We start from the raw sequence: 10,610 nt of genomic DNA, 5'->3' as shown, positions 1-10,610 counted from the left end.
ATTCCATTCTCATTCTTACTCCATTTCATCTTCTTTTCATTCTCTCCTCATTCCATTCCAAGAAAACTCTATTCCATTCTCATTCTCATTCCATTCCAAGAAGCCCCTAAGGTTCTATCTAGCTAGTGGAAAGTCCACATATGAATGAAATCAACCAAGGAATAACAAATCCATTCCATTTGTACGCCTTACATTCATCAATAAGCCCCCATTCCATTATCATTCTCATCTTCATTCTCATCTCCATTCCATTCTCTCCTCTTTCCATTCCACTATACCAAGAAGCTCCTAAGGTTCTATCTAACTAGTGGAAAGTCTACATAGAACATTAGGGGCTATTTGGTATGGTGGAATGAAATGACATTCCTACATTCATTCTATTCCTTTATTTGATATTTTTCTTCCTTAGAAATTACCATTCCATTCCACATGGCAAAAGTCATTCTTTCCATTTAGCTAAGGAATGGTCATTCCATTCCATTTCATTCTCCTTATTTTAAATTTTAATAAAAATATATAATATTATCATTTATTATGTTTTTAAATTTAATATGATCTCAATTTTATAATAAAACTAAAATTTTAGCACTTTTAATAATCTAAAAGAAACATACACACACCATGTATACACACCACCACACACAGGCACAAGCTGGAACAGAGCTAGAAAATTATAGATGGAGAAACAAAAAATACTAATATAAATGAATAAATATTAAATATAATATATTATAAATATAGTATAAAAAAAATTGGGTCTTGAAGGATGGAGAGAGCCTCCGCCTCCGCAATTGTCTTAAAAAAGAAGACAAATTATGTAGAGTAGGTTTTTTCTACTATTTTCTAAGGTTTTATATTTATATATTTTAATTTGGGTCTAGGACCTCTTTTTTTTTATTATTAAGTGGATTGGTGTAAAACATCGTGTATTTCAGTGGAAGGGCAAGTAAATATTTTTTATTTTAAATGTAGATAGCCAAACTAGTATGAAGATGTAGTAGTATATTAGAATAATATAGTACTTACCGACTCCCATAAAAATATGTGCACTTTCTATTTTCGTCCGTATCATAAAAATATGTGCATTCCATTTTCGAAAGGTTGTATATCAATTTAATAATGTAGGTCTCACTATCAACTAATACTACTTTAACTACCATTGTCCTCATCCCTCTTACTTTATCATACCATTCTCCTTCTATCTCTTACTTCACCAATTTTATCTTAATTCTCGTATCATATCTATTGTCCATATTTTTAATCATACGCACAAAACCACATACACACAACAACCCCCCAACACACACACACCCCACATATACACACACACATGCATAGGCATTGGCGGATCCTGGATTCATAAACAGAGAGGGTGGAATATATATTACTAGCTTGGTTTAAGGCAAAATGGCTATTTTTTCGATTTTCAAGGCAACGTCAGGGCAAGCGGAGTGCGCGAACATGACAATTTTGTCCGGATAAGAGGAAATTAGTCACACTAAAGGGGTGACCGCCCCTCCTGCCCCCTAGATTCGCCATTCCATTTTATTCTCATTTTCATTCCATTCTATCTTATCATAGCTAATTCATCAACGCAATGTATTAAAAATGTCAACACAGTATATTGAAATGTCAACAAAATTATGTATTGACATGTCAATGTCATCGTGTTGACATTTTTAATACACTAGCGTCGATGAATTAGCAGAGTTAGCAATTTAAGAAAATTAGCAATTGATCACACCACATCATAAATATTTATATACTAGTACTTGAAGATGGGATTGGACAATGCCAATGGACTTTTCTAAGAACATGTTTATGCCGCCGTTAATCACAATGACATTGTAAATATCTCCGACGATAGTAAGACAATCCAGACACCACTTATTTAATACGATTCTTAACTACATCTCTCTCTCTCTCTTTACAAAGTCGATCGATTAAACTTAAGTTGTGCACTTTTCCTACGTAACTCAATTCAACAAAAATATGGCTTCCTTGTACCACAGCACTGCACTAATTATATCAATTCTGATAACGCTGCTTCAGCTCAAGTATACAGGGGCTGATCTGACCACTTCCCCTTTCTCGACGCATCCGCAAATGATGTGCGTCGCCACGTTCTGCTCTTTGTGTAAGGTGACAATTAGCCCAGAATACACAAGTAATACAAGTCTACAACTAAATCTAACTACTCCTGGATCAAGCTATCTCAGATCTGGTTGAGCACACCTGAAACACTTAACACACAGATTAAATTCGTTCACCTCAAGAACATATGAAAAAGATTCAGAGTGAACACAAAGAAACAGCTAAGAGATCAAAGATAAAACGTAGGCTCAAGTTGCACCAGGTACAACTGCACAGGCCTATAATCCGACCCTCAGTCCCTTGTTCACCGATTGATTTGCCCGGTCAGGAGAAACTATAGCAGATCCCAGATCTGCTTCACAGCATCCACCACGCCCTAGATTCAGCAATCCTCTCTGATTGCAGTCAAGAACTAGAACCCTAGCTCCAGCAAATCACCACACTTGAACTTCCTCAGACACTCAAGAAAACCCCCAAATACACGGTCAGGTTCCTTAGACCAGAAACCAGAGGTTTCCTTTCTCAAGCACTCCCTCGCTCACAGACTCAGTGTATACACACGCAGGAACACGAGAGGAGATCTACAATCTCTCAAGCTAACAGCACAGAGAGATTCACACAGAGGAAGAAGCAACAAACCCTAGAACAACTCGAAGAAGAGAAGAGGCAAACGCTGGATTAATCTGAAGAGAGAGAGAGGGCCAAGAAGTATATATATGACACAGCTCTCACACCCCAATCACGCCAGGTCACTAGAAGGGTTAGATAGGTGAAGTGGGCTAGGGCCTTGACTACAACAGGCCAACACTCTTGGGCTGGTTACAAGTGAAGCAGACCGGCCCATTAGCAATAGGCCCACTATATTACATTTCTCCACCTTGGGCCTTATCAAAACCAGTGAGGAACTTGGCCTGTGCTTTTCATCATCGCCTAATGATGCCTGCCAAGCCAAACACTAAGCAGACATCATCCCCACAGTGCATTTATCACAGTTATACAAGTATAGCAAACAGAAAATACACAAAGGGTGTATACCTGACCAATTTACCTATCCAGAGTCAATGTGGAGCTTTCTGATGCATGTGAGCATCTTTTCCACTGAGAGGCACTTGGTCCCCATATCAGCTGGATTATTGTCAGTGTGAATCTTCTCAAGCAGAACTTCTCCTTTCTCTACTATGTCTCTGATGAAGTGAAACCTTACATCAATGTGCTTGGTCCTGTCATGAAAAACAGGATTCTTGCACACTTGTATGGCTGACTGGCTATCAGAGAAGACAACAATGGGTTGCTTGAGGAATTTCAGTTCACCCATTACTCCTTTTAGCCACAAAGCCTCTTTCATTGCCTCTGTAATAGCAATGTATTCAGACTCAGTAGTGGAGAGAGCCACAATATGTTGCAATTGTGACTTCCAGCTCACACAAGATCCTCCAAGTGTGAAAACATAAGAGGTAGTGGACTTCCTCTTATCCCTGTCATTGGCATAGTTTGAATCTACAAAACCACAAAGGTTAGTATCATCTGTACACTTAGAAAAATTCAAACCATAATGAGCAGTGTGTTTGAGATATCTCAGTAACCACTTAAGTGCTTCCCAGTGTGGCTGTCCTGGGTTAGACATGTATCTTGATAGGCATGACACAGAGTAAGCAATGTCAGGCCTTGTGCTCACCATCAAGTACATAACTGACCCTATTGCATTTGAATAAGGAACACTCCTCATTCTTTGAATCTCACTCTCATCCTTGGGACACTGGTCCTTACTGAGAATGAAATGTGCAGCCAAGGGAACAGTGGTGGGCTTAGCATCCACCATATTAAACTTACTGAGAATCTTCTTTACATATGAACTTTGGCTGAGAGTCAGCTCCTTCTTCTTCCTGTTTCTTTTGATATCAATGCCCAAGATTTTTTGAGCATCACCTAAATCCTTCATATCAAAGTTAGTAGCAAGCATATCTTGAACATGTTTGACAGCAGAAGAACTAGGACTCATAATAAGCATGTCATCAACATACAAAAGAAGAAAAACAGGAACAGAACCAAGATTTTTGAAATATAGACAATGATCAAAAGCACTTCTAGAGAAACCTAGGGACTGCATACATTGATCAAACTTAATATTCCACCTTCTAGGAGACTGTTTCAAACCATACAAAGCCTTTTTCAAGAGACACACATGATCAGGGTATTTAGGGTCAACAAACCCTTCAGGTTGGCTCATGTAAATAGGCTTATCAAGATCACCATGTAAGAAGGCAGTTTTAACATCCATTTGTTTGAGATCCCAGTCAAAAAAAGCACATAAAGCAAGCATTAACCTAACAGTTGTAAATTTAACTACAGGGGCAAAGATTTCAGTGTAGTCTACCCCCTCTTGTTGAGTGAAGCCTTTTGCAACCAATCTGGCCTTGTATCTTAGGCCATTCAGTTCCTGCTTCAGCTTGAACAGCCACCTGCACTCAACAATAGTACAATCTTTAGGTCTAGGAACTAAAATCCAGGTCTTATTCAGAATTAAAGATTTCATCTCATCCTCCATGGCAATCAGCCACTTTGGGTAAAACAAGGATTTGAGAGCCTGTTTGTATGACTGGGGCTCATCTCCATCTGATTCATGAACATTGAAAGCCAAAGCTATCAAGTTCATCTCATCACCCCATCTCTTGGGTGGTCCAATGTTTGTCCTCCTAGTTCTATCCCTGGCCAAAAGATAGTCTCTGGGAACAACTACAGAATCAGATTGTATCTCTTGAGCCTCATCAGCATCTGATTGAAGATCATCAGACCCAGGTGCTGGATCAGTTTCATCCTGTTGGGAATTTTCATTCTGCACAAATTCTGAGGTTAGTGTACCCTCCACCTCATTAGAGGCAAGCTCCACCTCAGTTGAGGCATCATTAGGCTTAGAGACATTAGAATCAAGCAAGCAAGGAAATTCAGATTCATTAAAAATCACATCCCTACTAATTGCAACTTTGAAACCAGGCTCATCTCTAAGCCATATTCTGTAGCCCTTCACACCATCTGGATAACCCAAGAAGATGCCCTTCCTGGATCTTGGTTCAAGCTTGTCAGTCTTTGAATGTACAAATGCACTGCATCCAAAAACTCTAAGATGTGAAAGGTTAGCAGGTTTTCCCCAAAAAACAGACTCAGGATACTTTCCCTTTAAGGGAACAGAGGGGGACCTATTAACAAGGTAAGCAGCAGTATTAATAGCTTCACCCCAGAACTTTTTTGACAAACCACTCAAAGAAAGAAGGCATCTGACTCTATCAAGCAAGGTCCTGTTCATTCTCTCAGCAACACCATTCTGTTGAGGGGTGTAAGGGACAGTCTTATGTCTTCTAATCCCAGATTTAGCACACAACTCATCCATTTGCTGATTACAAAATTCCAGACCATTGTCAGTCCTAAGAGTCCTAACCTTTCCTCTAGTTTGGTTTTCAATCAAACACAGCCAATTTTTAAACTTTTCAAAGACATCAGATTTGTTTTTCAACAAGAACACCCAAACTTTCCTTGAAAAATCATCAACAATAGACAGGAAATAAGAGTACCCCCCATGAGTAGTAACAGAAGCAGGCCCCCATACATCAGCATGCAAATAGTCAAGGATATCACTGCTGGAACAGGTAGGCACAGAGGAAGGAAAGGCAACTTTGTGTTGCTTTCCCTTTACACAAACATCACAGAAGGGTAAAGGCATACTAACATCATTATCAGATAAAACACCATCTTTGCACAGAATATGCATGCCTTTTTCACTCATATGTCCTAGCCTATTATGCCAAAGCACAGTACTATTTATTTTAACAGCATTGGCAACAGGTAAATCACATAAGGGCACAGCAGAGCAGACATAGAGATTGTTCTTCTTAACAGCCTTAAACAAGCATAGAGAGCCCTTAAAGATTTTCATAACCCCACTTCCCCATCTGCCTTCCAACCCTTCTGACTCCAGGGCAGAGCAGGACAGGAGATTGTAGTAGAGGCTAGGCACATATTTCACATTCTTCAAAGTATAAGTAGTGCCTGAGTCAAATTTCAGGCAAACTTCCCCAATTCCTTCAATCCTGCACTGCTTGTTGTTGGCCATGGACACAAAACTATTAGTGACAGGAGTTAAAACAGAGAAAAGATCTTTGAAGGGAGAAATATGATAAGTACATCCTGAGTCAACAAGCCATTCATACTTGTTGATCACAGTATTCAGGGAAGCATTTACAGAGGTAATATCACAGTGCATAAAACAAGTACCATTCTCATCATCAGATTTGACTAGGCTTACCACCATGTCAGAATCTACCTTTTTGTTCTTTTTCAATGGACACTCCTTACTAAAATGTCCAAGTTCATGGCACTTAAAGCACCTCCTAGACTTTTTATAGTCTTGAGAGGAGGACCTTGACTTGCTTCTGTGATTCTTCCTATTTCCCTTTTCAGAGGACTTGTCACTGGAAGATTTGTCCTTTGATTTGGTGTTGGATCTTCCTCTAACCTGCAAAGCCTTATCAAGAGCAGCTTTAGTATCAGACTTCTCTTTCAATTCCAGTTCCTTTGATTTTAAGGCACTGACAATCATGTCTAAGGTAGCATCATCTCTACCATACTTGATTGCTGCCTTAACATCACCATATGATTCTGGAATAGCATTCATAAGAGCAATGGTTGTATAGTTATCAATATTCTTGTCCCCAGATCTCTTAATATCTAACACAAGTTTTGAAAAACAGTCAAGATTTTCATCAATGTCCTTAGACAAATCCAGTTTGAACTTAAAAAGTTTTTCAAGCAAGTACATGCGATTGGACAAAGAAGTTTCAGTATACAACTCATCAAGTTTATCCCAAAGGGCTTTTGCAGAATCAACAACACCAACTTTCCTTATAACAGAATCACTCAAGCTCAAGATAATAGTAGATAAGGCTAACTCATTCATTTCAGCCTGTTTGGTAGGGTCTTCGATGGTAGAGCCATCCACTGCTTTATAGACTTTCTGCTGAACCAGAACACACTTCAACTTTTGCTTCCAAATACTGAAATCAGCTTTCCCATTAAAGGGAACAAGGCCAAAGGGGAGGTTAGACATTATAGAAAAACCAAGAAGAAACAGGAGAGCAAAAAGAGACAGAAGCAAGAAGAAGACAGAGACTACTGGAAGAGGAAACTAGAAGAAACACCAGACAAAAGCAGTAGAAGTTACACAACAATGCATCTAGGTCAGGATTTCCTAGTTCACAAACACTTGATTGATCAAGGGCGCAGGGGTTCACTGACAAAGATTCTCAGCTTTGTTGCAACCACACGTTTTAAAACTTCTACTGACAAAACAGGTACACACCGGAAACCAAAACCAGCAGAAAAACTAGAACCCTAGCTCCAGCAAATCACCACACTTGAACTTCCTCAGACACTCAAGAAAACCCCCAAATACACGGTCAGGTTCCTTAGACCAGAAACCAGAGGTTTCCTTTCTCAAGCACTCCCTCGCTCACAGACTCAGTGTATACACACGCAGGAACACGAGAGGAGATCTACAATCTCTCAAGCTAACAGCACAGAGAGATTCACACAGAGGAAGAAGCAACAAACCCTAGAACAACTCGAAGAAGAGAAGAGGCAAACGCTGGATTAATCTGAAGAGAGAGAGAGGGCCAAGAAGTATATATATGACACAGCTCTCACACCCCAATCACGCCAGGTCACTAGAAGGGTTAGATAGGTGAAGTGGGCTAGGGCCTTGACTACAACAGGCCAACACTCTTGGGCTGGTTACAAGTGAAGCAGACCGGCCCATTAGCAATAGGCCCACTATATTACACTTTGCTTTACTACTTGTCCTACATCCTTTTCTCACACCGCCCTCCCCGCCCTCTCGATATGGCTGCTCGCATTTCCATGATTTGCTGCGGCTATGCTTCGGTTTCTTCCCTCGCCTCTCTTCTGTTTCCATCTTCGTTTAGGGCTTATGTCTACCTCGTTTTCGCGTTGATATCAGCTGTTGAATTGTGGTTTTACTGTAAAGGAGCGATAGATGAAGAGGAAGGTGTGGATTTTGAAGTTTATGTGATAGTTATATTGTTACGGCCAAGGCCAGGCCCAGCAGACCACTCTAGTACTGGCCCATCCGCCCCCAGTGAGTCTAGCCCTGATCAGGGCGGCTTGTTAACTGCCCCCACCATGAGCCAGTGATCGAACCCAACGCAACGCCAATGTGCTAAGCCGATTCTTGGATTATTATGTTTGGTCATAGTATGTTTTAATATTTAAGTATTGTAATTTAAATGTGACAATGGGTCAAATGTATTAATAAGCTGGTTTTCTTTGTCGATTCTTTCTCGAATTGCAATAGAGAATCAAACTGCGTATTGAAAAGATTCTTGTTAAAATTCATTACACATATCTCTCACTGCCTTCTCAACACAATTTTTTTGAAACCCTAGATTCCACGAACTAGGGTTTCTTTCGTTGCTCGCTAAGAGGACAACACCTCGCCTCTGACTAGGGCTGGCAAATCGTGCGGATTGGATCGTTATCGGGTCAACCCGATAACGACCCAACGCAATAAGGCCAAACCCGAACCCAACCTGTTAAGGAAACCCCAAACCCGAACACGAACCCAACCCGCCACCTTCAAACCCGGACACGACCTGGACACGACCCGAACACGATAACGACACGAACCACTTTGGGTTGACCCGACACGATAAGAACACGATATCGACCTGGACACGATAAGAACACGATATCGACCTGAACACGATACCGACACAAACCACTTTGGGTTGACCCGACACGATAACAACACGACAACAACCTAAGCACGATAACAACACGATTACATATTGCTTCAAAAAATGATCAAGACTTTAAAAAGCCATATAGCATGAAGATGTTCCATTTTAAACAACAAAACTCCAACAAAATCCAAAAAAACCCAACAAAATACATAACTTTTGTTCCAAATACATAACTTTTGTTCCAAAACCCAACAAAAAAATTTGAAACAAGATAAAAGAACTAAAGAAGTAAAAAGAACAAAACAAAAAAGAGTGAAAATACTAATAATTAAATTAAATTTATTAAATCAAAATAAAAAGAATATAATAGTAATAAATTATATTATAAAATTATTTGTTGATTAGTTTTGCTAGTACATAATATCTGAATTAACGTTTTGTATCTATAAGTATAAACTTATTTTTCATAAATTTATTCAAATTATCCTTTTATTCTAAACACTAATTGATTTAGTTTTATTTTTCACTTGGATCTCTCACGTACATTGTATTATTTCATTTCTTTCGACTACTTTAATTTTTGTAATTTGAAATATAATTTGAAGCTTGTAATTTCAAATATTTTCTATATATTATAACACATGAAGAAATATGCAAAGTAGGGTCATTACATGGTCATTTAATATTATTATCCAAAATTACATGAATGAAGACATAATTATATATTTTGAATATATTAACTAATATACTTGAAGTGTCACACGCCTAGACGTTGATAGCAACAACCTTCTATCGTCGAACTAGCTCTTATGTATCATTTGATGCACTATAATATATAACAGATTATTAATCATAAATTAATTTTATAATATGGGTCTAAAATTTGTCGTGGTTTATCATAATATTTAAATATATCAATTTATATAGCAGTCATATAATTAAAGGATATGTTACAACTTACATGTTGGGTTCCACATGTTATCATCATACCATCTCTATTATGATATTATTACGCACTATGAAAATAATTATAAAAGTAATATTAAAATAATACAGTAAATGAAATATTGAAAATATTGTGATTTATCATATAGTAATACTAATAATTTTTCATGATCTTATCAATTTATGGAGCAAGTGCTATACATTTGAATGTTGTATTACTATTATATGTGTTGAGTCCAACAATGTCTCATCATTGAATGACCCATATTATAATGTTAATAATTTTAGATAGAATAATCAACCAATATGTATAATATTATTTTCAAAATTAAAAGTTAGAAATTAATGATAAAATATCAATGGTTTCAAAAATAATATGAGAGAATTTCCTAACAAAAGAGTGTTTTCCTAATTTATACTTTGTAAAAAAAAAAGTAATTTATTTATCTTTATATCATTGTGATAGTTTAAATAAAATGAATAAAAAATTATTCCATTATTATTCCATTAAAATACTATGGATGGTTATTCTCTCTAAAATTTTATCTTTTAATAAGGGTCTTGGTACATATTGTACAACAATACAAATGAAAAATGAAAAATTATAAATAAGGTCAAATTAGTCACAAAAATATGTAATTAATGATGCTATCTAATCAAAATAAATTAATATTATCCTTTTTAAAATTTGAAGGGCATTTTGTGTATACAATTTTTGCAAATTTATCTTTACTCAAAATAAAAATAATAATATTAATTTTTAACGGGTTACCCGACCCGACCCGCATCCAACCCGCATCCGACCCGATTTTTTCGTGTTCT

Source organism: Salvia hispanica, chromosome 5 (genome assembly GCF_023119035.1).
Source record: "Salvia hispanica cultivar TCC Black 2014 chromosome 5, UniMelb_Shisp_WGS_1.0, whole genome shotgun sequence".
NCBI lineage: Eukaryota > Viridiplantae > Streptophyta > Magnoliopsida > Lamiales > Lamiaceae > Salvia > Salvia hispanica.
This window is presented reverse-complemented; position numbering follows the sequence as displayed.